Source organism: Microtus ochrogaster, linkage group LG1 (genome assembly GCF_000317375.1).
Source record: "Microtus ochrogaster isolate Prairie Vole_2 linkage group LG1, MicOch1.0, whole genome shotgun sequence".
Classification (NCBI taxonomy): domain Eukaryota; kingdom Metazoa; phylum Chordata; class Mammalia; order Rodentia; family Cricetidae; genus Microtus; species Microtus ochrogaster.
In genome coordinates this window covers 12634281-12656857 of record NC_022027.1, presented here as the reverse complement: position 1 = coordinate 12656857, position 22577 = coordinate 12634281, and positions in this window count along the sequence as shown.

The window sequence follows — 22577 nt, the reverse complement described above, 5'->3', positions numbered from 1 at the left end:
CAAGTCTCAAACTCAAAAGCTAAACAGTCTTAATTTGGATATTATAATAAGCAGGTTCAAGTCCCAGTTGGAACATTAAGTGACTTTGTGACTGGGCAGGAGGCTCTGCATGTAGAGTGAAAGCCACACCAGAGTCATGAGGGGGTATTAATTACCACTTGTCTGGTGTGGGAGGTCCTTCTGTCTATGTGTTGCTTTTATTGGTTAATGAATAAAGAGACTGCTTTGGCCTATAGCAAGGGAGTACTTAGCTAGGCAGGGAAATCTAAACTAGATGCTGGGAGAAAGAAGGCAGAGTCAGGAAGAAGTCATATAGCCCTGCCGGAGACAGATGCCAGATCTTTACCTGGTAAGCTACAGCCTTGTGGCAATATACAGATTAATGGAGATGGGTTAATTTAAGATATAGTTAGCCAGAAATACACTTAAGCCATTAGGCAAACAGTATCGCAAATAATATAGCTTCTGTGTGTTTATTGCAAGACCTGGGGAAACAGAAACCTCCTACTACAACACATGTTGGTTGTTGCAGACTAAGGTTGCCAATGAAAGAGGGGCTGGGAATAATAGAAGTATACTCTATTACACTTGCGGAAGTCACAAGTTTAAGATCAAAGTCTTCGTGGGGATAGATTCCTCTGGAATGTCCAAGAAAGACTTTGTTCCATATTTGCCACAAGCTTCTAGTGGTGGCCAAAAATTTGGTGGACATGCAGACGCATCATTGCAACCTCTGCTTCACTGCCATTCCGTCTTCTTCTCTGTGTCCTTGCCCGTTCTTGTAAAGACAGCAATCACTGGAGAGTCTGCCCAAAGGCTGAGTGGTCTTGTCACGTGATCCTTGATTCAGTCATGCCTGCAAAGGTTCTACTTCTAAACAAGGTTACATTCTTAGTGGGCATGGATTTGGGGAGACAATATTTTAGTTCATTGCAAAGGCAAGGATGGATTAAACTCTGGAGTCTGCTTAGGTCAGTGCCTGATCCCTGTGTTCTGGTCTGGAAGCATGGAAGACCAACCAACTGTGAGCCAGAGCCAGGGCTTAAATGAGGGCAACATGAAACTAGGCTCATCAAAGAGAGGAAGACAAATGGGGAAGTTTGGGGTGTCCATAAAACTAATGAGAAGGGAGAGAAACTTGTACAAATAGAAGCTAATGAAGGCCCAATGGGGTTGGGCACAGGAAACAGTTTGACTCTCTAAATACCAACTTTGCTCTCCTGCTCCATTAGAATTAATCCTGGCCAACTAGACCAAGTTTCAGCCTCTTGGACCCTACAGGAGCCAATTGTTCACTTCAGACTGCACTAAGCTGATGCTGACCAGTCATCCCCCATCCCCACTAGCAGTTGGAATCCTGAACTTGTTTTTCAGCATGCATCTATCAGACCTGAAAAACTCTGACTCTCTAGGCCAGCTTCCAGGCTTGCCTATAAGGCCTCCCTGATATCTTTATTCCCAGGTTCCTTCCACATTCATCTCTTGTTTTCACCAAGATTCCCCACTTGGAGCAAACCCCCTACTTATCTACCCCAGGCTTGGGGTTGGTCTACTATTTGGGAACTGCTTTAGACTGGACAGCTTACTTTAGCTCCTGGCCTGTATGTGTCTGTCTCTGGCTTCTTCTCTAATGGATCACCTTTGTCCCCATCCTTGTGCTACAGTGGATTTAACTCAACTCCAGTTCTCAGGTGGTTATGTGACTTGCAATTGGCCAATCGTTTATAGTTTGACACTAGAAATGAGATAGGAATTTCAACAGTCATAGCCAATGGCAAATAATTAGGCTTTCTTCTGGTACTTTCTGGAGAGAAGAATATCTGTGAGTCTGAGTGAATACTGATCCGGAGCTCCTGGCAGTCATTTGGCTACCAACGTGAGACTGAGACCAGAGTATGCAGGAGGATTAGAAGGCAAAAATCTGCCGGGCAATAGTGTCGCACACCTTTGATCCCAGCACTTGGGAGGCAGAGGCAGAGGCAGGTGGATCTCTCTGAGTTTGAAGTTATTCTGGTCTCCAGAGTGAGTTTCAGGACAGCCAGGGCTACACGGAGAAACCCAGTCTTGAAAAGCAAGAAGAAGGAGGGAGAAGCCAGAAGAGGAGGTAGAAAGGCTGGCTTCCACTGGCATCCTCTGTGTCTCTGAATAAAGGTTATTTTGACAATCAGAATATTGGTAGACATTTCAATTTTGGAAGTAATAATTTTCCTTTGTGTTCAGGGTAATTTAAGATTATTTCTTGAAACTCAAATCTTCCTTACTACTGGACTGAATCCTATCAAGTCCAGAATCAGAATATTTAAAATGTGGGTCTTCAAGGATTGCCAATATCCAGGGGTTCTTGTGGCTTTATTTTTCCCATGGTTTGCATTGTCATTTGGGACTGTCTTGATGTAGTGAGAATTTGTCACTTCTAGCTGTCCTTAATCTGATACCTTACCATCTCTTCCAAAGGATCTCTTTCTGATCCGTGGCTGTTACAGAAGGGACAAATGGCCCAGATTTTGAGAATCAGTTCTTCCATCCAGAAATTGACACAAAAACATAAGGAAAATGTTTATAGCAGACATGACAGCTTTAATTCAGTCGTCATGGAAGCAGTGATGGTTTAACTAGAAAGTTCAGTCCCAGGATCATCACTCCAGGACAGTAGAGCTCTGAGGAGAAGCTATCTTCCATGGAAAATTCCTACGTCAGAGCAAGGACACCAAGTCAGACCCTTTCATTAGATTCTCCTGACAACAATGACACAACTCTATATTAAGACAAGTAACTCTAGCCTGTTGGAATTCATGTCAATGAGTCAACAGGGGAACATTTCTTTCTAGTTATACCAAGTTCACTGTAGGTCAGATGATACTCCTGGGAAGCCGGCTTCCATGGTGACTCAGAGGTTTAAGCTTCTTCAAGTGATAATCTTCGGGTCTTCGTTCCAGGGTACCCAGCTGGGGAGGAAAATAGCATGGGAATTGAGACTGTGTTTTGGGGTTCCCCAGAGAAATAGAACTAGTGAAATATGTGTATCAATTGGCAAAGATGTATTATAAGGAATTGGCTCCTATGACTATGAAGACTTGAATCTTACTCCCTTAAAGACTAGGATATCCTTGATATCTAAAGGAACATTATTGTTAGACTTTTAAGGGTATAATTTTCTGGAAGGCCCTTGGGTCATTGAAGGGATGCACTCCAAAGGGAGTATAGGACCTGACTCCAATCCCCCTGCCTCTCTCCTCCTTGATTCATGCTATGAGCAGATTTCTCCCACCATGTACCCCCTACCATTGCTGCCCAAAGCACTAAGATCAATAAAAGAGGAATCCAGAATCCCCCAAAATGTGAGGCAAAGTGAGATTTTCCTACTTGTAAGGTAGATATCTCAGGCATTTCATTGTAGTAATGGAGAGCTCCTTCACACCCTGAAGGATGGGCCAGAGCTCTTAAGACAAGGAGAGAGCCAGCACTGCACTCTGAAACCTGAAGGCATCTCCAGGCAGAGGGTGAGCTGGTGAGATTCCTACCACTACCAGGAATCTCCTTTTAGGGATTTAGTCCAAGTTAACTCACATTAAACCTTGACTGACAGCCTATGCTAAATAATCTTTTTGGATGATAAAAAATCTTCAGAATAAAAAAATACTGGTTTGGAGATATTTTTTCCCAATTATTAATGCATAGAAAGTGCCTTTGAAGAACTAAATTTGGTTCATTGATACATGTCAGGGTGTCAAGAAAGTATAGAATGTAGTGCATTTGAATAATAAAAATATGGTGGTTAGAGCATGTAAGAACTTGAGGCACAAAATGTCACCATTGCTGAGTCCCAGTTCTTAAAAGGAGGGATGTATAATGAAAACAGCACATCTTAGCATAAGGCAAACAGCTTAGATCTATTGATCTATTGCCCTACTGCATCTCCTATCAGATGAGTATATATATACACACACACACACACACACACACACACACACGAAGAGGGGAAGGGAGAAAGGGAGGGAAAGAAAGAAGGGAAGAGAGGGGGAAATATAAATATAAAGGTAAATCTTTAAATTGAGGTCTTTCAAATGTTCTGACAGCTGGAGTGTACAGCATATTGTAGGAGCTTCGATTTGAAGGTACCTAGAAAAACACCACCAAAAACAAGCCAAGAAGCCCGGGAAATGCTTGTGCTCTCGGATGTCATGTGATCACACAAATTGTTAATATTATTGTTTATATTTTCAGGTGAGGAAAACAAGGTCAAGGACAATTTGATGACCTGTTCAAAGTCACTCAGTAAGTGGCAGGTCCTGGGTTTGAACCCAGGCAGCCTGATTTCAGAGCTAACATCATCAGCTCCATAGGCCATGTAATGTATAATGGAATATTCAACCACAATACTGCTTAAGTGTACACAAGAGGGAACCTGATTTGAAATGATATGTGTAGGTATCTCTGGGGATGCTTACATACGTGGGTGTGGATTGGTTGTGAAACTTGGTGGGGATCATGAGAGTGGAGGAAGAGATCTTAAAGGTGGTGATAGGAAGCTCATGGAGCTCTGGTCTACCAGGAGAGCAGAGAGGGACTGCCTGTAGGGAGACACAGAGCAGAGAGGAGTTAGGAGGAGCCCAGGGAAGACCGGTGTGGGAGAAGAAACAATAAGAACACGATGTAATGGCAGATGCATGTGAAGATGCCCTGAAAAAGCCTATAAGCCTTTCTAAAAAAAACCATGAAAATTTAAATGATTAATTAAACTAGCCATGAAGACATGTTGGAGTTACTTACTCCTAATTAAAAAAATTAAAATTATGCTCCTCAATGTGATTCATTTACACAATGGTAAGAAAAAATTACACAATTTACACAGTGGTAAAAAAAAAATGACATCTTGAAATTTGCAGGCAAATGGATGAATTTAGAAAAAAAACCATATTGAGTGAGGTATCCCAGACCCAGAAAGACAAATATAATATGTACTCACTCATAGATGGCTTTTAGACATAAAGCAAAGAAAAACCAGCCTACAGGCCACAACCTCAGAGAATCTAGACAACAAAAAGGACCCTAACAGTGACATATACGGATCTACATAGGAAGGAGAAAAAGACAAGATCTCCTGAGTAAATTGGGAGCACGGGGGCCAACAAAAGAAGGTAAAAGGGGAGAGGGGAGAGAAGAAGGGGAGTGGAGAAAAATGTATAGCTCAATAAAATAAAATAAAATAATGCTCCTATTTCACATCATGCGGAGAAGAGCAAACTAAAGTCCCAAGGTGAATCAGAGAAGACAACTTCTTTTACTGGAAGAAGCTCTTCCCAACCTTGACATGAGCCAGCAAAAATCCAGAAGGCAGACAGGAAAGGCTGACAGACATGGCACGTGAAGTGGGGAGAGCTCTCCTGGTTGGTAGACTAGAAAGAAATGAGTTATCACAGGCTGCAGAGTCCCTGGGAAATCAGCAAGCCCTAGCCACTTAGTAAAGATATGGCCACATGGCTTAGCAAGACAGTTCACTGCAGAAAGATCTGTGGTTAATGAATATTAATAAGCTGAGGAGGGAAAGAAGTTGACTCACGCAGCATCTGGATTCTGTTTCCTGCTTTTTTGCCTCATCAAAACACGTAGAACAGTTTGGTCCTATGCTGGTTCCTTCCCCGACTGGCTGGAGTTGGTGAGTTCCCATTAGCTCAGGTAAACTGTATCAGTGGGTGTTCTCATCATGGTATTGACCCCTTTGTTCATATTCTCACTCCTCCCACTCTTCAGCTGGACTTTGGGAGCTCGGTCCAGTGCTCTGATGTGGGTGTCTGCCTCTGTTTCCATCAATTGCTGGATGCAGGATCTATGGTGATATTTAAGATATTCATCAGTCTGACTACAGGGTGAGGCCAGTTCAGGCGCCCTCTACTCTATTGCTTAGGGTCTTAATTGGGATCATCCTTGTGGATCCCTGGGAATTTCTTTAGAGCCAGGTCTCTTGCTAGCCCCATAATGGCTCCCACAATCACTCTCTCTTTCCTTGCTCTCATCACTGTTCTTCCTCCATCTCTACTATCCCATTCCCTTAAGTTCTCCTCACCCCCCTTCTCTCCTCTTCCCCTTTCACCCTCCCTTCTCCCCCTATCCCTATGTTCCCAATTTTGTCAGGTAATCTTGTCTATTTCAACTTTCCAGGTGGATGTATATATGTTTTTCTTAGGGTTCACCTTGTTACTTAGCTTTTGTAGGATCATAAACTGTAGGCTCAATATCCTTTGCTTTACAGCTAGTATCCATTTATGAGTGAGTACATACTACATTCGTCTTTTTGGGTCTGGGTTACCTCGCTCACGATGGTGTTTTCTAGTTCCATGTATTTGTATGCAAATTTCAAGCTGTCGTTTTTTTTTTTTACCAGTGAGTACTCTAATGTGTAAATGTGCCATATTTTATTTATCCATTCTTAAGTTGAGGAACATCTAGGTTTTTTCCAGGTTCTGGATATTACAAATAATGCTGCTATGAACATAGTCGAACAAATATATTTTAGTATTATTGGACATCTTTTGGGTATATGCTTAAGAGTAGTGCTGCTGGATCCTGAGGTAGATTGATTCCCAATTTTCTGATAAACCATCACACTGATTTCCAAAGTGGTTGTACAAGTTTGCATTCCCACCACCAATGGACGAGTGTTCCCCTTGCTCCACATCCTCTCCAGCATAAGCTATCATTGGTATTTTCGATCTTAGCACTCTGAATGTGGTTGACAGTTGTATGGTTGGGGCACACTGAGGGGCTACTGGCAGTGGCGCCAGGATTATCCCTACTGCTTGTACTGGCTTTTTAGGAACCTATTCTCTTTGGATGGATCCCTTGCTCAGCCTAGATATAGTAGGGAGGTCCTGAGGTCCTTGGACCTTCCCCAAAGCAATGTACCTTACCCTCTCTGGGGAGTGGATAGAGGTTGGATTGGGAGTTATGTGGAGGGTATGGAAGGAGGGAGGGAGTGGGAACTTGGATTGGTATGTATAATAAAAAAAGATAATTTGTTTTCTTTTAAAAAAAAGAAAAAGAAAAAAATTTAAAAACAGGTAGAATGGATTTCTTGCAGTGCGGGTAGGCAGTCTAAGGAATGGGCACTGTCTGTATTTTAATGGTGGATACAACCTTTGGGATGTTATTTAATGACAATATCAACACTTGCAAGTATGTAACCTGTGACCCAGAATTTGTGCTGGCAAAAGTTGACCCTTCAGCCATACCAGCACCAATGGGTAAGTTACACATGAAGATATCTGTTGGTTTGTTATCTAGAATTATCAAAAGCAGATGTGATTTAAAGTATCATAAGTTAGAGAGTGATAAAGCAATGTGCTCTGTAACCAAACCGTGAAGCTCTGTGTAACCCCTCGAACAAGTGAGGTCATGCTCTGTTAGATGACCGGGACAGCTGTCACGGATTCTAAACTGAAAAGCAGATTAGTATACATTAATGAAAAGAATGGTCGCTAAAGGAGTGGAAACAGATCAGACAGGGATCTGTTTTCTTTTCACACACATTTGCTAATGGATATTTTCAAAGAAGGTTTGTATTTGAAACACAGTTTAAAAATATTTAAAATGTTTGAATCCAAGGCATTAATGGTGATTACCTCCAGAGAGCTGTACTGGGAAGGGTGAGTTCCCAGAAGACAGAACGATGTCTTTTTAAATTGTAGGCTATTATTTGAAATTTTTTCAGAATGTATTAATTTTGTGAGAACAAAAATCATTGAGAGAAAAACAATAGCAAAAGCCAAAGAAAGAGATGGGAAACATCAGCATTGTCTCCAGCTTCTATTGACTTTTCTTTAATCTCTGGCTCCACAAGCAGACTGAATAGCAAAGACTGTTTAGAAGCTGAACATGTTCCAATCAACAGGCTTGGTGGCATTTATCTAAAGTACTCAGGGAATGGGGAGATACGACTGCAAAGCCATTAACTGCTATTTTTTCCCCCTTTAGAAGGATAAAAAGGAGCCATTGGAAGATGAGAAAAGGCCATTCTGATCAAAATGAAAGTAAGGGCAGACTTTGGTATTAGAGCCTGGGTCTTTTCAGCTCCCCTCAGGCCCTGCAAAGGCATTAGAAAAGGGCCTTGGAAGGGTTAAAATGCACCTGCTACGGTCTTGCAAAGCTGCGGGACTGGGTGTCATAATGTCCCCTTCTGGCTTTTCAGACACACTCAGGAACAGTGTCTCTGGTCCTTTGAAGGCTGCCCTGTGTTGTATCAAACATGTCCATCTTGGAGGCAAGTGAGCTGGGCCGCCTGTCCGCTGCCACTTTAAACATGGGTGGTTCTATCAGGCTTAAGCCTTGTGTCTGAGATCCAGTCTGTCAAGCTGAAGCAGTAAAGACCAGAGACAGCCTCTCTCAACTGAAAGCTCCTCCCAGGTGACAGTCATCCTGACTTTTTGTAAGCCATGTGTTCTGCTTGACCCCCACATTTACTTGTCTCCTTCCTACAGCCCCTCTCTCAGGCTTCATGTCCAATAAAAGAGGCCCTTCTCTGGACCACACCCAAGGGGAACTTCTGTTGGCCCTGAAGAGGTCACTCCTGGAGCTAGCAGGTAATTCGACTTGACAAGAACCTCAGACCTTCTGTGGAGACACTGGCTCACATAATGACAAGCATGATATCATCTGAGTCCAAAGTCAATGTCTACTCTAATCCCACTGGGAAAATTACCAAAAACACCCATGTCTTGGTTTTCTCATATGCATGGAGGATGGATGTAAAGGGCTCATCTCATGTGACTTTTGAAAGAAATAATCTGAATAAAAGCACCTGCAATTCAGAAAGCACAATTCACATATGGCGCATCAATGATACCACGTGTCTTAAGTAATAGGAAGAAGAAGCCAAATGAGAGAAATATGTGGAGAGAAATGAATTTAGAAAAAAAAAGGCATATTATTTACAAGAGAAGTGGATATGGCAAAAGAAAATAAATAAATAAAACCAATCTTGGCCCCAAATTGGAAAATGAAGGAGGGCCAGCACAATGGTTCAGCAGGTAAAGGTGCTTGCAGCCGAGCTAGACGGCATGAGTTAAATCCACAGGACACACATGGTAGGAAGAAAGAAGCGGGTCTGACCTAAACGCACATGTCATGGCGCATGCTTCCCTGCATCTCAGTATACACAAGTCGTTTTTTTAAAAGAAGAAATAATGGGCTTTTTAAAAAATGAGGGTACAAAGAGGCCACCCTACACAGACAGGAGAAAGATCAATGGTTGCTAGGGACCGGAGGCAAAGAGGGAGGACAAACAGAGCAGGGAGGATTCTAGGGCAGGGAGCGTGTTCCGTGCTATGCCATAAGGACAGACAAATGTCCAAATCCATAGCATCAGAAACAAGAGTGAAAACCAAGTAAAGAAGTGAACTTTAACGTGAGTTGGTAGTGACGGTGTGTCTCGCAGGTCTGTCAGCTCTAAGACATTTTCCCTTTGGGGTGGACCTAATCATGGAAGAGGTTGTGTGGGAAGTCTTTATGTGAGAGAAATCTCTGGACCCCTCGCTCTTTTCTGCTGTGAACCTAAAGCGACTTTCAATTAAGAACAAAGAAAGAAGGAAGGGCTGTCATGGCAATCTGTGGAGGAATCTGACGTGGGTTTGGGAGGCATCTACCCAGGACACAGGAGGGGTCAGGACGCAGGAGGGTCCAAACAGGGTTGTGAGGGTGGGGTAAGGGAGCTTCTCTCAGTAGCTCAGCTTGGAAACCACTGAGCAGGCAGCTCCATTCGCCTGACAGCAGCGCTGGGGAAAGACCTCAAGGGCTCCTTGCCGACAAGAACAAGAAACGTGCTGGACTCGCTTCAAAGTGTAAACAAGCCTTGCTCAGGCTGCCTCTGTTCCCTGGCTCCCAGAATGGGCTAGAGTGGGAACTACACACATTGGGAAAGATAAAGACGCTAAGGTTTATTTTATGAAAAGCAAACATTTGTCCAACATTTAACCTACTGAAACCGGTGTGGGCAAAGCCATTAGATGACGCTGATTTCCCTGGAAGGAACCAGATTTTCCACCTCTGTGCTAGAATGGGCTCTCCCTGAGGGAAACGGCTGGAAAGGAGACTCTGGCCCTAAGTTTCACCTCTGCCAAGACGTCCTTGGCTCGAGCTTCCCTCTTTCTCCTTGCTTCATTTTCCTCAGCCACAGAAGCGGGGGTGGGGCAGGGCTCAAGTAGATCTTACTTTACGTGTGTACCGTGAGGATGAAGGGAACTGACACACAAAACTCTAAGGAACAAGCAGCAAAAGTTAGCTAAAGCAATTATGTTTTTACTCTTTTATCAAAATATCTCAAGTCCCTGAATCGTAGTGTTGCACTCAGGAGGCAGAGGTAGGTGAATCTGTGTGAGTTCAAGGCCAGCCTGGTCTACAGAGCAAATCCCAGGACAGCCAGAGCTGTCACACAGAGAAACCCTGTCTCAAAAAACAAAACAACAACAACAACAACAAAAACAAATAAAATCATGAGATCAGCCTTCCACAAAGATGTAAAATCAGAATGCTAATTAGACTTATTTTCCTTACTTATAGTATCTCCTACTCAAATACCTCCTCATCTTTAACAGAGAAATATAAGAATTAGTATATAGTCTTATCTTACTTTGTTCTTTCATTTCTACCCAACCAAAGAGCACTCAGCATATATAGAATGACACAGACAAGAGCAGAGTGGATTTCACCAAGGACACCCAGCTCCTCCTCCCAGGGCTTAAGATCCCACAGTCAGGGGCATCTCTCCCACTCACCTCCACAACAGCCTCACTTCCTCAAACACCTAACATTCTCTCTCCCTCTCCTTCCACTAACATCGGGGAACATTCTCCAAACCTACTTCTTGCCCCAGACAGTCAAATATTTTCCCATTAATTTGGGGGAATCCCTTAGTTTTATTCCAACAATCTGTCAGTCTTAAGTTCCTTTATTGTACTGGATTGTTTTGGCTATCCTGGGTTTTTACTTTTCCATATGAAGTAGAGTATTGTTCTTTCAAGGCCTGTGAAGAATTTTGCTGGGATTTTGATGGGCATTGCATTGAATCTATAGATTGCTTTAGGTAAGATTGCCATTTTTACTATGTTAATTCTACCTGCCCAAGAGCATGAAAGATCTTTCTATTTTCTGGTGTCTTCTTCGATTTCTTTATTTAAAGATTTAAAGTTCTTGTCATACAGATCTTCCACGTGTTTGGTTAGAGTTACTCTGAGATATTTTATGTTATTTGTGGCTATTGTGAAGGGTGATGTTTCTCTGATTTCTTTCTTATCCTATTTATCATCGGTGTAAAGGAGGGATACTGATTTTTTTGAGTTAATCTTGTATCCAGCTACATTACTGAAGGTGTTTATGAGTTGTAGAAGTTCCTTGGTTGAATTTTTGGGGTCACTTATGTAAACTATCACAACATCAGTAAATAACGAGAGTTTGACTTCTTTTCCAATTTGTATCCCCTTGATCTTTTTTTGTTATCTTATTGTTATAGCTGGAAAGTCAAGTACTACATTGAATAGATATAGAAAGAGTGGACAATCTTGTCTTGTTGCTGATTTCAGTGGAATCACTGTGAGTTTCTCTCCATTTAGTTTGATGTTGGCTTGCTATAAATTGTCTTTATTATGTTTAGGTATGTTCCTTGTATCCCTGCTCTCTCCAAGACTTTTATCAGGAAGGGATGTTGAATTTTGTTGAAGGCTTTTTCAGCATCTAATGAGATGATTGTGTTTGTGTGTTTAAGTTTGTCTATATGGTGGATTACATTGACAGATCTTCATATTTTGAACCATCCCTGCAGCTCTGGGATGAAGCCTACTTGGTCATGGTGGCTGATTTTTCTGATGTGTTCTCGGATTTGGTTTGCCAGTATTTTATTGAGTATTTTTACATCAATGTTCATGAGTGATATTGTTCTATAATTCTTTTTTTTAGTAATGATTTTGTGTGATTTGAGTGTCAGGGTAATTGTAGTCTCGTAAAAAAAGAGTTTGACAATGTTCCTTCTGTTTCTATTTGTGGAACAATTTAAGTAGTATTGTATTAGTTCTTATCTGAAAATCTTGCAGAATTCTGATTTGAAAGCATCTGGTCCTGGGCATTTTTCGGTTGTGAGACTTTTGATGACTGTTTCTATTTCGTTAGCAGTTATAAGTCTATTTATTCCTCCTCTGGTCTTTATTTAACTTTGGTAAGTGATATTTATCCAGAAAAATTTCCATTTCCTTTAAGTTTTCCAAATTTGTGGGGTTTTGACGTATGACCTGATGATTCTCTGGATTTCCTCCATGTCTGTTGTTATGCCCCCCTTTTCATTTCTGATTTTGTTAATTTTGATATTTTCTCTCTGCCTTTTGGTTACTTTGGATAAAGGTTTGTCTATATTTTTGATTTTCTGGAAGAACCAACTCTTTGTCTCATTGATTCTTTGTATTGTTTTCTTTATTTCTATGTTGTTGATTTCATATCTCAATTTGGTTATTTCTTGCCATCTAGTACTCCTGGGTGAGTTTGCTTCTTTTTATTCTAGAGTTTTCAGGTGTTCTGTTAACCCATTAGTGTAGGATTTTTCCAGCTTCTTTATATGCATTTACTGCTATGAACTTTCCTCTTAACATTGCTTTCCTTGTGTTCCATAAATTTGGGTATCTTGTGTGGTCATTTTCATTGAATTTTAGGAAGTTTTTAATTTCTTCCTTTATTCCTTCCTTGACCCATTGGTGAGCATTATCCACGTGAACATTATTTAATTTCCATGTGTTTTGGGGCTTTCTAGAATTAGTGTTACAGTTGAATTCTAGTTTTAAGCCATGGTGATCCGATAAGATACATGGGGTTATTCCATTTTTTTTTTTATCTGTTGAGGTTTGCTTTGTTACATAGTATGTGATCAGTTCTTGAGATGGTTCCATGAGGTGCTGAGAAGAAGGCATATTCTTTTAAGTTTGGATAAAATGTTCTATAGATGTCTGTTAAGTCCATTTGAGTCATAAAATCTGCTACTTCCCTTATTTCTCTGTTAAGTTTCTGTCTGGCAGACCTGTCTGGTGGTGAGAGTGGGGTGTTGAAGTCTCCCACTATTAGTGCGTGGGGTTTAATGTGTGATTTAAGCTTTATAAATGTTTCCTTTACATATAAGGGTGACCTTGTATTTGGGATATAGATATTCAGTATTGAAATTTTTTCTTGATGGGTTTTTCCTGTGACAAATATGAAATGTCCTTCTTTGTCTCTTTTGATTGATTTTAGTTTGAAGTCTATTTTGTTAGGTATTACATCAGCTTGTTTCTTAGTTCCATTTGAATGGAAAAAATTTTTCCAAACCTTTACTCTGAGGTGATGTCTGTCTTTGAGGTTGAGGTGCGTATCTTGTATGCAGCAGAAGGATTGATTCTGGTTTGTACCCAGTCTGTTAGCTTGTGCCTTTTTATAGGTGAGTTGAGTCCATTTTTATTAAGGGATATTAATGACTAGTGATAGCTAGTTCCTGTTATTTTAGTTTTCATTGTTGTTGGTGTTATGTGTGTTTTTTCCCTTCTTTGGGATTTGCTACTGTGAGATCATCTATTGTAGGTGTTTTTGTGGATATAACTGACTTCCTTGGGTTGGAGTTTTCCTTCTAGTACTTTGTGTAGGGCTAATTTTGTGGCCAGGTATTGTTTAAATTTGGTTCTGTCATGAAATATCTTGTTTTCTCCATCTTTGGTGACTGAAAGTTTTGATGGGTATAGTAGTCTGGAATGGCTGTGGTCTCTTAATGTCTGCATTAATGCTTGACCAGGACCTTCTGGCTTTCATTGTTTCCATTGAGAAGTCAGGTGTAATTCTGATAGGTCTGCCTTTATATGTTACTTGGCCTTTTTCCTTTGAAGCTCCTAATATTCTTTTTTTATTCTGTATGTTTAGTGTTTTGATTATTATGTGGTGAGGAAACTTTTTTGGTCCAGTCTATTTGGTGTTCTGTAGACTTCTTGTATCTTCATAGGCATATCTTTCTTTAGTTGGGAAAGTTTTCCTCTTTAATTTTGTTGAATATATTTTCTGTGCTATTGAGTTGGACTTCTCATTCTTCTATAATTACATTCTTACATTTGGTCTTTTCATGGTATCCCATAATTCCTGGATATTTTGTGTTAAGCTTTTGTTAAATTTAACATTTTCTTTGCCCAATTTGCCTCTGTTGTATCTTCAATGCTTGAGAGTCTTTCTTCCATCTCCTTTATTCTGCTGTTATGCTTGCATTTGTGATTTCAGATCATTTTCCAATATTTCCCACTCCAGAATTCCCTTTGTTTGTTTTCTTTATTGTCTCTATTTTGGTTTTCAAGTCTTGAGTCATTTCTTTCACCTGTTTGATTGCTTTTTCTTGGTTTTCTTTAAAGGATTTGCTGATTTTTTCTAATTTTTTTGTTTGTCTTTTCCTCCATTTCTTTGAGAGAATTTTTCATTTCCTCTTTAAAGACCTCAAACATTCTCCTAAAGTTTTTTTTAAATCATTTCTTTCTGCTTCATCTGTATTGAAGTATTCAAGTCATGATGTTGTAGAGCCACTTGTTTTGTTGGTACCATATTGCTCTTTGTGGTGTTGTGTTTGTTTTTACCTTGCCTACCCATCTTTTCCTCTGATTGGTGTAGTTGTGGCTGTGTTGCTGGTGATAACTCTTCCAGGTGCCAGTGAATCTAATGCTCAGATGATTGCTTCTCATGATGGAGTCCAGTCACCCCTTCCAAAGGCTCAGGACCTCCTGTCATGGCCAGTCTTCACTGTCACCTTGCCTGGACTTAGAATCACCTGGGAGACACACTTTTGAGCATGTCTTTGAGGGCATTTCCAGAGAGGATTAACTGATGAGGGGAAACTCAGCCTAAATATGGGTGGTACTGCCTGTGAACTGAGATCCAGGACTGAGTGAAAATGGGAAAAAGAAGGCAAGCTGAGCACTAGCGATCTCTGCTTCGTGTCACAAAACGATTAGCTGCCTGCTATTCCTGCCACAATGCATTCCCAGTGAGAAAGACGCAAAGCAGAAAGGTGTGGGCACTGGGTGTCAAGAAGCTTCAGATAGTGTAGCTATTCTTATTGAGGAGATTGGCATCAAATTCCCTGGAGTAGGTGTTACAAGTGACTGTAAGCCTCCCTCCTGCAAACCAAACTTGAGTCCTCTGGAAAAGGATCCTCTGCACTCTGAACCACTAAGGAATCTCTTCAGTTGAAAAACATTCAATTAAAAGGTGCTTGTGGGCAGTGGTGGCATGTGCTTTAATTCCTGTGCACAGGGGGCAGAGGCAGGTAGAAATCTGTGAGTTCAAGGCCAGCCTGGTCTACAAGGGAGCTTCAGAACAGTCAGGGTTAAGTACAGAGAAACCCTGTCTTGAAAAACAAATAAACAAACAAAAGGCACTTGCACCAAAGCTCAAGGTAAAAGCTAGTAAGGTCAGCAAGGTTGAAATCCATGTAGATAAGCCTGGATGGGTCATAGCATAAATCTGTGAAGATGAAACCTAAGTTTCAATGGACATGCCAAGATATCAGAGCTACTAGAAACAAGGGGCATTTGTTGAATAAAGCCACAGGCACCAAGTGGAGCTTTTGGCTTGTTCGTCCCGGCCACCCAGAACTGAATTAATCACATAGAAACACATTTAAATCCCTGCTTGACCTATGAGCTCTAGCTTCTTATTGGCTAACTCTTACATATTAATTTAACCCATTTCTATTAATCTGTGTATCACCGTGTGGCTGTGGCTTGCCTGCTAAAGTTCTGGCATCCATCTCTGTCAGGGCTACATGGCTTCTCTCTGACTCTGTCCCCTTTCTCCCAGCATTCAGTTTAGTTTTCCCAGCCTAGCTCTGTTCCTCTATAGCTCTGCTATAGGCCCAAAGCAGTTCCTTTATTAACCAATGAAATTCACAGCATACAGAGGGGAATCCCACATCAAGCCTATATATGCTGCAGGCAATAAGGCCACAGAGGTGGGACTACCCCAGCCTATTGGAGCCTGAATAACGTTATGACTATGTGTCCCAGATTCTATAATACTGAGTTTCAAGGTTTGATTCTGGTCTTGCTTTAGTTCAATCTTTTCTCTCTTTCCTCTTAGACCTCCCTCTTTGGGCCACAATGTTTGTTCTATGCCCTTATAGATTAGAAGTATTAACTTTTCTCCCACAGAGGCTCACGATGAAAAGATCATCTTGGTCTTAGAAGAGACTGATCTCTTGAAGTGTTGAGAACTCTGGGATCTTGTGAATTTACCCTAAATGAACTTTACATCATGAATCAACCATTATCTTATGAAGTTCACGGGAAGACCCTTACCTTTTGGTCTAACATGTCCTTTACGAGTTCATGTGTTTGAACACCTAGTCCCTTACTGATGCTGCTATTCTGAGAGCTTGTGGCACCTGACTGGCAGAGGTTGTCTTTGGGGCCAGGCTTTGAGGGTTATAGTCTGGACTTTTATTCTCTGCTTCATGATGGACCAAGATGTGAGAAAACCCCCAATCACCCTGGACAGGGTGACCCAGTTACCCCACAATATCCTCATAAAACCAGGAGCCCAAGTAAGTCTTTCTTCCCTTGAGTTCCCACTGTCAGATGTTTGGTCACCCAAGAAGAAAAATAACTGTTCCTTCCCAGTTCTGCTTTCTGACCCAGTGCCCAGAGATTCATGCCTGAATCCTGAGGAGAAGTGATAAACACAAGCTGCCTTTCGGTACATTAATGAAGGTGAAATTACCTTGTGTTAGCATATTCTGGTTTAATAAAGCAAAGAGGAAAAACATTCAGAGCACTGAACAGTGTGGAAAATGTTAATCATAAGCGAAGTCTCTCTCAAGGCAGCCAGAAGCAAGAGCCAGCTGGGACGGTCTGAGTAGTCAGCCCCTGCCTGAGAGGGAAATTGCCAATAAGACAGGAGCTGGGGAAGGTGAAGCAGATAACAAGGTAAATATTCCAGGCAGCAGCTGCCCGTTGCTCCTGTGGCGATTTCACAGAGGGGAGGCCCTAGAAAATTCCACGCCTTGTAAAATGCTCTGTAATTTTTAAACCAACAGGGTTATTCCACATCAAAGCCATCTTCCCAATTGACTCCTTTTGTTTGTGTTTTCTTCTCTCCTTTGAAGGGGAGCTGCTGCTTCCTGGATTCTGAGAGCCTTGTCTTTCTATTTGACCCCCCAGTCCTGGCCTGCAGACTGTGCTGGATAAATGAATGAGAGCTGTCTGTTTGAAACAAAACCAGCACATACACCTTTGGAAATTAAAGAAAAGAGAGACCGTTCCTATGGATTCCATATTCAGCTGGTTGCAGCTTGTTCACAAGTCTTAATGTCATGACCAGGACCTTCCACACATTCTCCTCTGTTGTTGGGAAGAAATGGCTCCTGGAACACTTGCCAGAGTGGGGGTGGAGGGAGGAGCTGCAAAGGCTTGTCGGTTTTGTTGGCCATGATACCTGTGTGGTCCTTCCATCCTCAAGACCAGCTCTGATCCAGGCCTCCTCTTACTCACTGATTCCTCTACTTCTGTAGTCTCCAATGTGAGTAGAAATTTGAGGCAGCTCATTTGGGCTATTTCTACTTACTTCATTCTTAAAACTTCCTACACAGTTCATAAATCAGTAAACAGACACCTAACGGCAGTGGGCGCTGAACATTTTTTACCTAGAAAAGAAAGATGAGAAAGTTTGTATTTTTGTCTCCAAGTTCTCCAGCTCCCTTGATGCTATTCATATTTATTCATTCTTCCAATTACCAAATATTAGCAAGTGCCATCTCTGTGGTTATTTCAAGTATGGGAAGAAAACAATAAGACTAAAATTTCCCTTGCCCTCATTGACATTCCCGAGAGATATAAACAGAAAAATAAATACTTTAAATCTTAGACTATTACAAAGCAATGGGTACAGAAAAAGGTAGGCAAGTCAAAGAGCTGGGTGATAGGTAGGATTAGTTTAAATTATACAGAGGGTGGGGAATATTAAAGTTTTAAATAATAAGAAGGCAGGCCAAGCAAGTGTGGGATAAGTTGATGTAGCAAAGAGACTCCGCAGCATAACCACAAAACTCACGAGAACTTCTCTCGGGTCTGGAAGACTAAATATAAGCTCCCCAGGGCTGATAGGAGAGGGCCTGGACTCTGTCTCTGGTTTATCTGCTGGCTCAGTCTGCGCGGCACTGTCGCAACAGAGTACCACTGGCTGACGGGCTCAATTGTAATGAACGGGAATTTATTGCCTTGTGTTCTGGAGGCTGGGAAGCCCGAGATGGAGAGGCTGGCATCTCCGAGGGCCTTTTTGCTGCATTATCCCATGGCGGACGGATAAGAGAGGAAGAGTGAGAGAGCACGCACCCACAAACTTGTCTTTTCATAACAACGTCACCCACCATGACAACAATCTCACTTTCCTAGTAACCGCGTCAATCCATTTATGAGGGTGGAGCCTGCATGGCCTAATTACCTCACATCAGGCCCCACCTCCCAACACCCTCACCCTGGGGATAAGTAACAGTGTCACACTGTGTTGTCACCTTGAGAGAACATGCAAACCAGAGCAGAAGTCCATAAACAAAGGTACTCTCATAGGCCAAATGAAGGCCACTATCTGTTTTCGCAAATAAAGTTTTATTGGCACACACCATGCTGTTCATATGGTTTCCTTCATGATGAAAGTGGAGCATCATGTTGTAACAGAAGCTGCTTATGTCCCCAAACCCAAGCTAGTTAAGACCTGCCCCTTAATAAAATAGTCACTGAGCCCTACTTTGGCTTCCTGAACAATGAGCTTCACTAATGTAGGTCAGATACTGAGTGAGGGCCATTTCTGTGGACTTGAGTCCACAGAGGTCTTTCCGAATGGCAGAGGGATTAAGAACACAGTGAGTTCGCTCACCCCATTACCCACCCCCACCACAGATTTATGCTCCAGAACCCCATCAGACTCACCATCCCCAGAACACTCTCATCCCGCTCTGCAGTCCTTACTGCTCTGTAGTCAACAAGCCCAGGGGACACGGAAGACAAGCTCAGTGGGATGGAAAGGGCCACCACTGTGCCTGCCCACCGTGTAGTCATTATGTGGGGGACAGCAGAATGACCCTGAGCTGTGTGACACCTAGGGTGATCAGTTCCTGAAATGGGGAAAATCCAACACACTAGAGGAAACAGGGGAGCGCAGCATCCCTTAGCAGGCCTGTGCGGCCCTCCCAGCTTTGCACAGAGCCGAAGCTGATGTGGCTTTGCTAACAGAGGGCACCACTGCCTCGCTGACCAGAGCCAGTTTGAGAAAGAGGCTCTGTGTCATGTCGAGAATTTTTGAGGGAGACAGACAGACACAGAAAACATCTCCTTTCATTCCCATGTTTGTGAAGGTTTGTCAAGAATCAGACAACTTGAGTAACATCACAACGCGAGACCATGAGGCCTTAAGTCATATAGTTCATCAGCAAGGCTGTGAGATAAGGAATAGGAGGTTAGAATTATTCCATTTAGCTTCTTTTAAGAAATGACAGAACCTTTGGCAAACTTTGGGGGAAAACTACCTTCAATCTGTGCTACACTAGGATCCCCTGCCTCTCTGAGACCCTGCAGCCAAGGTGCTGATGTAGGATGATTAGACCCAAAGAAGAAATGCAGAAGAGAGGCTTCAGAATCTTCATCTAAACATAGCTTCGTTTTCTATATCGATAACACAGCACAGGAGTAGGGGAAACAAACAAGGAAGAGGTTTGGGGAAACCTGGAAGGGAATGATGCCACTGAAAGTACTGATGAAGTGCCACACACACACACACACACACACACACACACACACACACACACCCGTTTCTGTGCTCTGTGTGCTGGCACCCAGTTCGCGAGCTTCTTCCGGCAAGGGAGCTGGAGGTTAAAATACACAGACACACACAGACAGAGAGACAGTGACACGGGTCATCCTTGAATTCCCCAAGAATGCCCCTTTTATTGTGTTCAGGGGCAGATTATATAGAGATAGCCACGCCCCAGCCAAACCCACCAGAAACCACTCTCCTGCTATCAGGAACTCCTGAATGTCTCGTGCTCAGAGCAGCTGTAGGCACTCAGATCAGGAGATTACAAGAAATTCAGGATCTGGGGTCTCACTGCTCCCAACAGTCGCCCGGGGCTCGGTGCGTGAGGCTTGCAGGGCGCAGTCTCCTGGCGTTGGCGCTGTCTCTCAGGCCTTCTCCTCGCTTGTTGTGCACACTTACAAAACAGACGAACAGTGACCAGAACCTGGAAGAGGACTTGGGTCATTGTGAGCCAAAGACAGAGCAGCCATCTGCAGACAAGACCCTCCTGGAAGAGAAGGTGAAGCTAGAAGAGCAGCTGTAGGCACTCAGATCAGGGGATTACAAGAAATTCAGGATCTGGGGTCTCACTGCTCCCAACAATAGAGGAGGAGCAGTCGACAGCTTGCTTATAGAGCTGAGGCCATGAATCTGTGCATACATTAAAGTTCATGAAAATATGCTCATAGCTCCAATTACTATTTTACCTGATAGTAATTAAAAACACTATTTTTAAAATTTCCGTATGCAGAGGGAGTTCTTGGAAAGGCATAGACTTATAAGCTGCTTCTAAACAGGTGTGTTTAATAAATCCGTCCATTCATTCATCTTCCCGTGCATGAATTCACATGAAGCAAACATTAAGGATACACAGAAGGTAGAATTTCTACTCAGAGGATCTAGAGGGAATCAGGGAACAGACACATGACTTGATGAACATTGCATGTGGTGGCTGGAGACTGTGGAAGCTCAGATAAGAAAGACTAAGGGTGCATTTGTTCCTAGGACCACTGTTTCCTGGGACTCAGAAGCAATAATTATCTTGTACTTGCTTGTATTAGAGGCTTCCAGGGGAGTCAAGCTCATAAAGAGGCCCATGACCTGGAGAGCATCACTGGAATACAGAAAGGCTCACAACCTTTCAACTTCACAAGAAGCTCCCCAGTTTCTCAGCACCAGGAGCCAGTTTTAAGGACAATGATTTTGTAGGTAATTTCACAAAGGGATAAGAGAACAGAATGTCTCCACATCTCCCCAAGCTGAGGTTATTATGAAAAATGCTTTTGTAAATTTTGTTTTAAAAGTTCTTGAACAAAATCAATTTTACTTCCATTCAGGCTTTGCCCTGCTGTGCTAACCATTTGATTTTGTCAACATTGGCTGGAAGTGAAAATAAAACAGACCTATTGTAAAAGTTATGAACTAAAATCAGATGTTATTTGTTTCTACCACTCAGCCTAAAAGACGTTTATGATGTTCGTTTTAATTTTCTGTAGAAAATAGGTCTATAACCAACAGGTTGGAGTTGGAGGTAAACATGATTTTGTCTTTATAAAAGCATCTTTTTACGGTTAGCAATGAATAACAACCAATAATTACCTGTGAGTGTTTGGTATACACTAAAAGAAAAACTGTTTGACAAAGTTAAGCAATATTTTTAAATCAGAGTACAAAAGTCAGGTTTGTTAATCAATGACAAAAAAGGAGATGGATATTAAAAAAAGGAAACATAATTCACAGACAAAAAAACAAAATATAAAAATACATTGGATATCTAACTTCAAAAATTAAAACTAAAATAAGAAGAAGAAATCCTTTTTATCCATCAGAATGAAGAACTTGGGAATGTTACTAATAAAAGTAATGCTTGGGCATGGGCATATTTTACAGTATTAGTGGGAATATAAACAGCTTTTCAGGGGAAAATGAACACACCCACCTTTTACAGTTATACGTGTAGGAGGGCAGGTGCACATAAGTGTAGGTTCCCACAGAGGTGTGGAATCCCCCAGAGCTGGACTACCCGGCAGTTGTGAGCTCCTGGTGTGAATAAATGCTGGGAAAATGCTCTGGTCCTCTGCAAGAGAAGGTGCATTCTTGACCACGGAGCAATCTCCCAGCTATGACCCCCGTGTGTTCTCTGCGTGTCTGTCTATGTGCCACGTGTGTACCTGGTGCTTTTGGAGACCAGAAGAGGGTATCAGAACCCCTGGAGCTGGAGTTCCAAATACTTGTAAGCTACTATGTGAGTGCTGGAAAGTAAACCTGGATCCTCTGGAAGAGCAATCAGTGCTTTTAACCACTGAGTCTTTTCCCCAGACCCCAATTCATATATTTTTTAATGTACACATTCTGTCACCCAGTAGTTCTAGGATTTTGGTATTGTTACAGGCAAATATCTGCCTCTGGGTTTGAAATGACTCAAAAAGATATTTACTGCTGCTCCATTTGGAAAATAAAAACTCTAGGAGCCACCCAGTCCTATACAGAGGCATTGATGATGAGGTCTGTCTTACTGGGAATGCTATACTGGAGTTTAAATGGGAAACATTTGCAAAAATAAAAAAGAAACATAAAAATATACTTTGTATAATCTTTCAAATGACATTCAGTCATGCCATGTAGTTTTCAGACCTGCGGATATTTAGCGTATTCTCATAATTATATAAATTAATTGCTCACTATGGCTACTCCAAGGAAGGGACCTGCAATCAATTGAAGAAAAGGACTTTGTACACCATCTCTAATGTTGAAGTTTTACA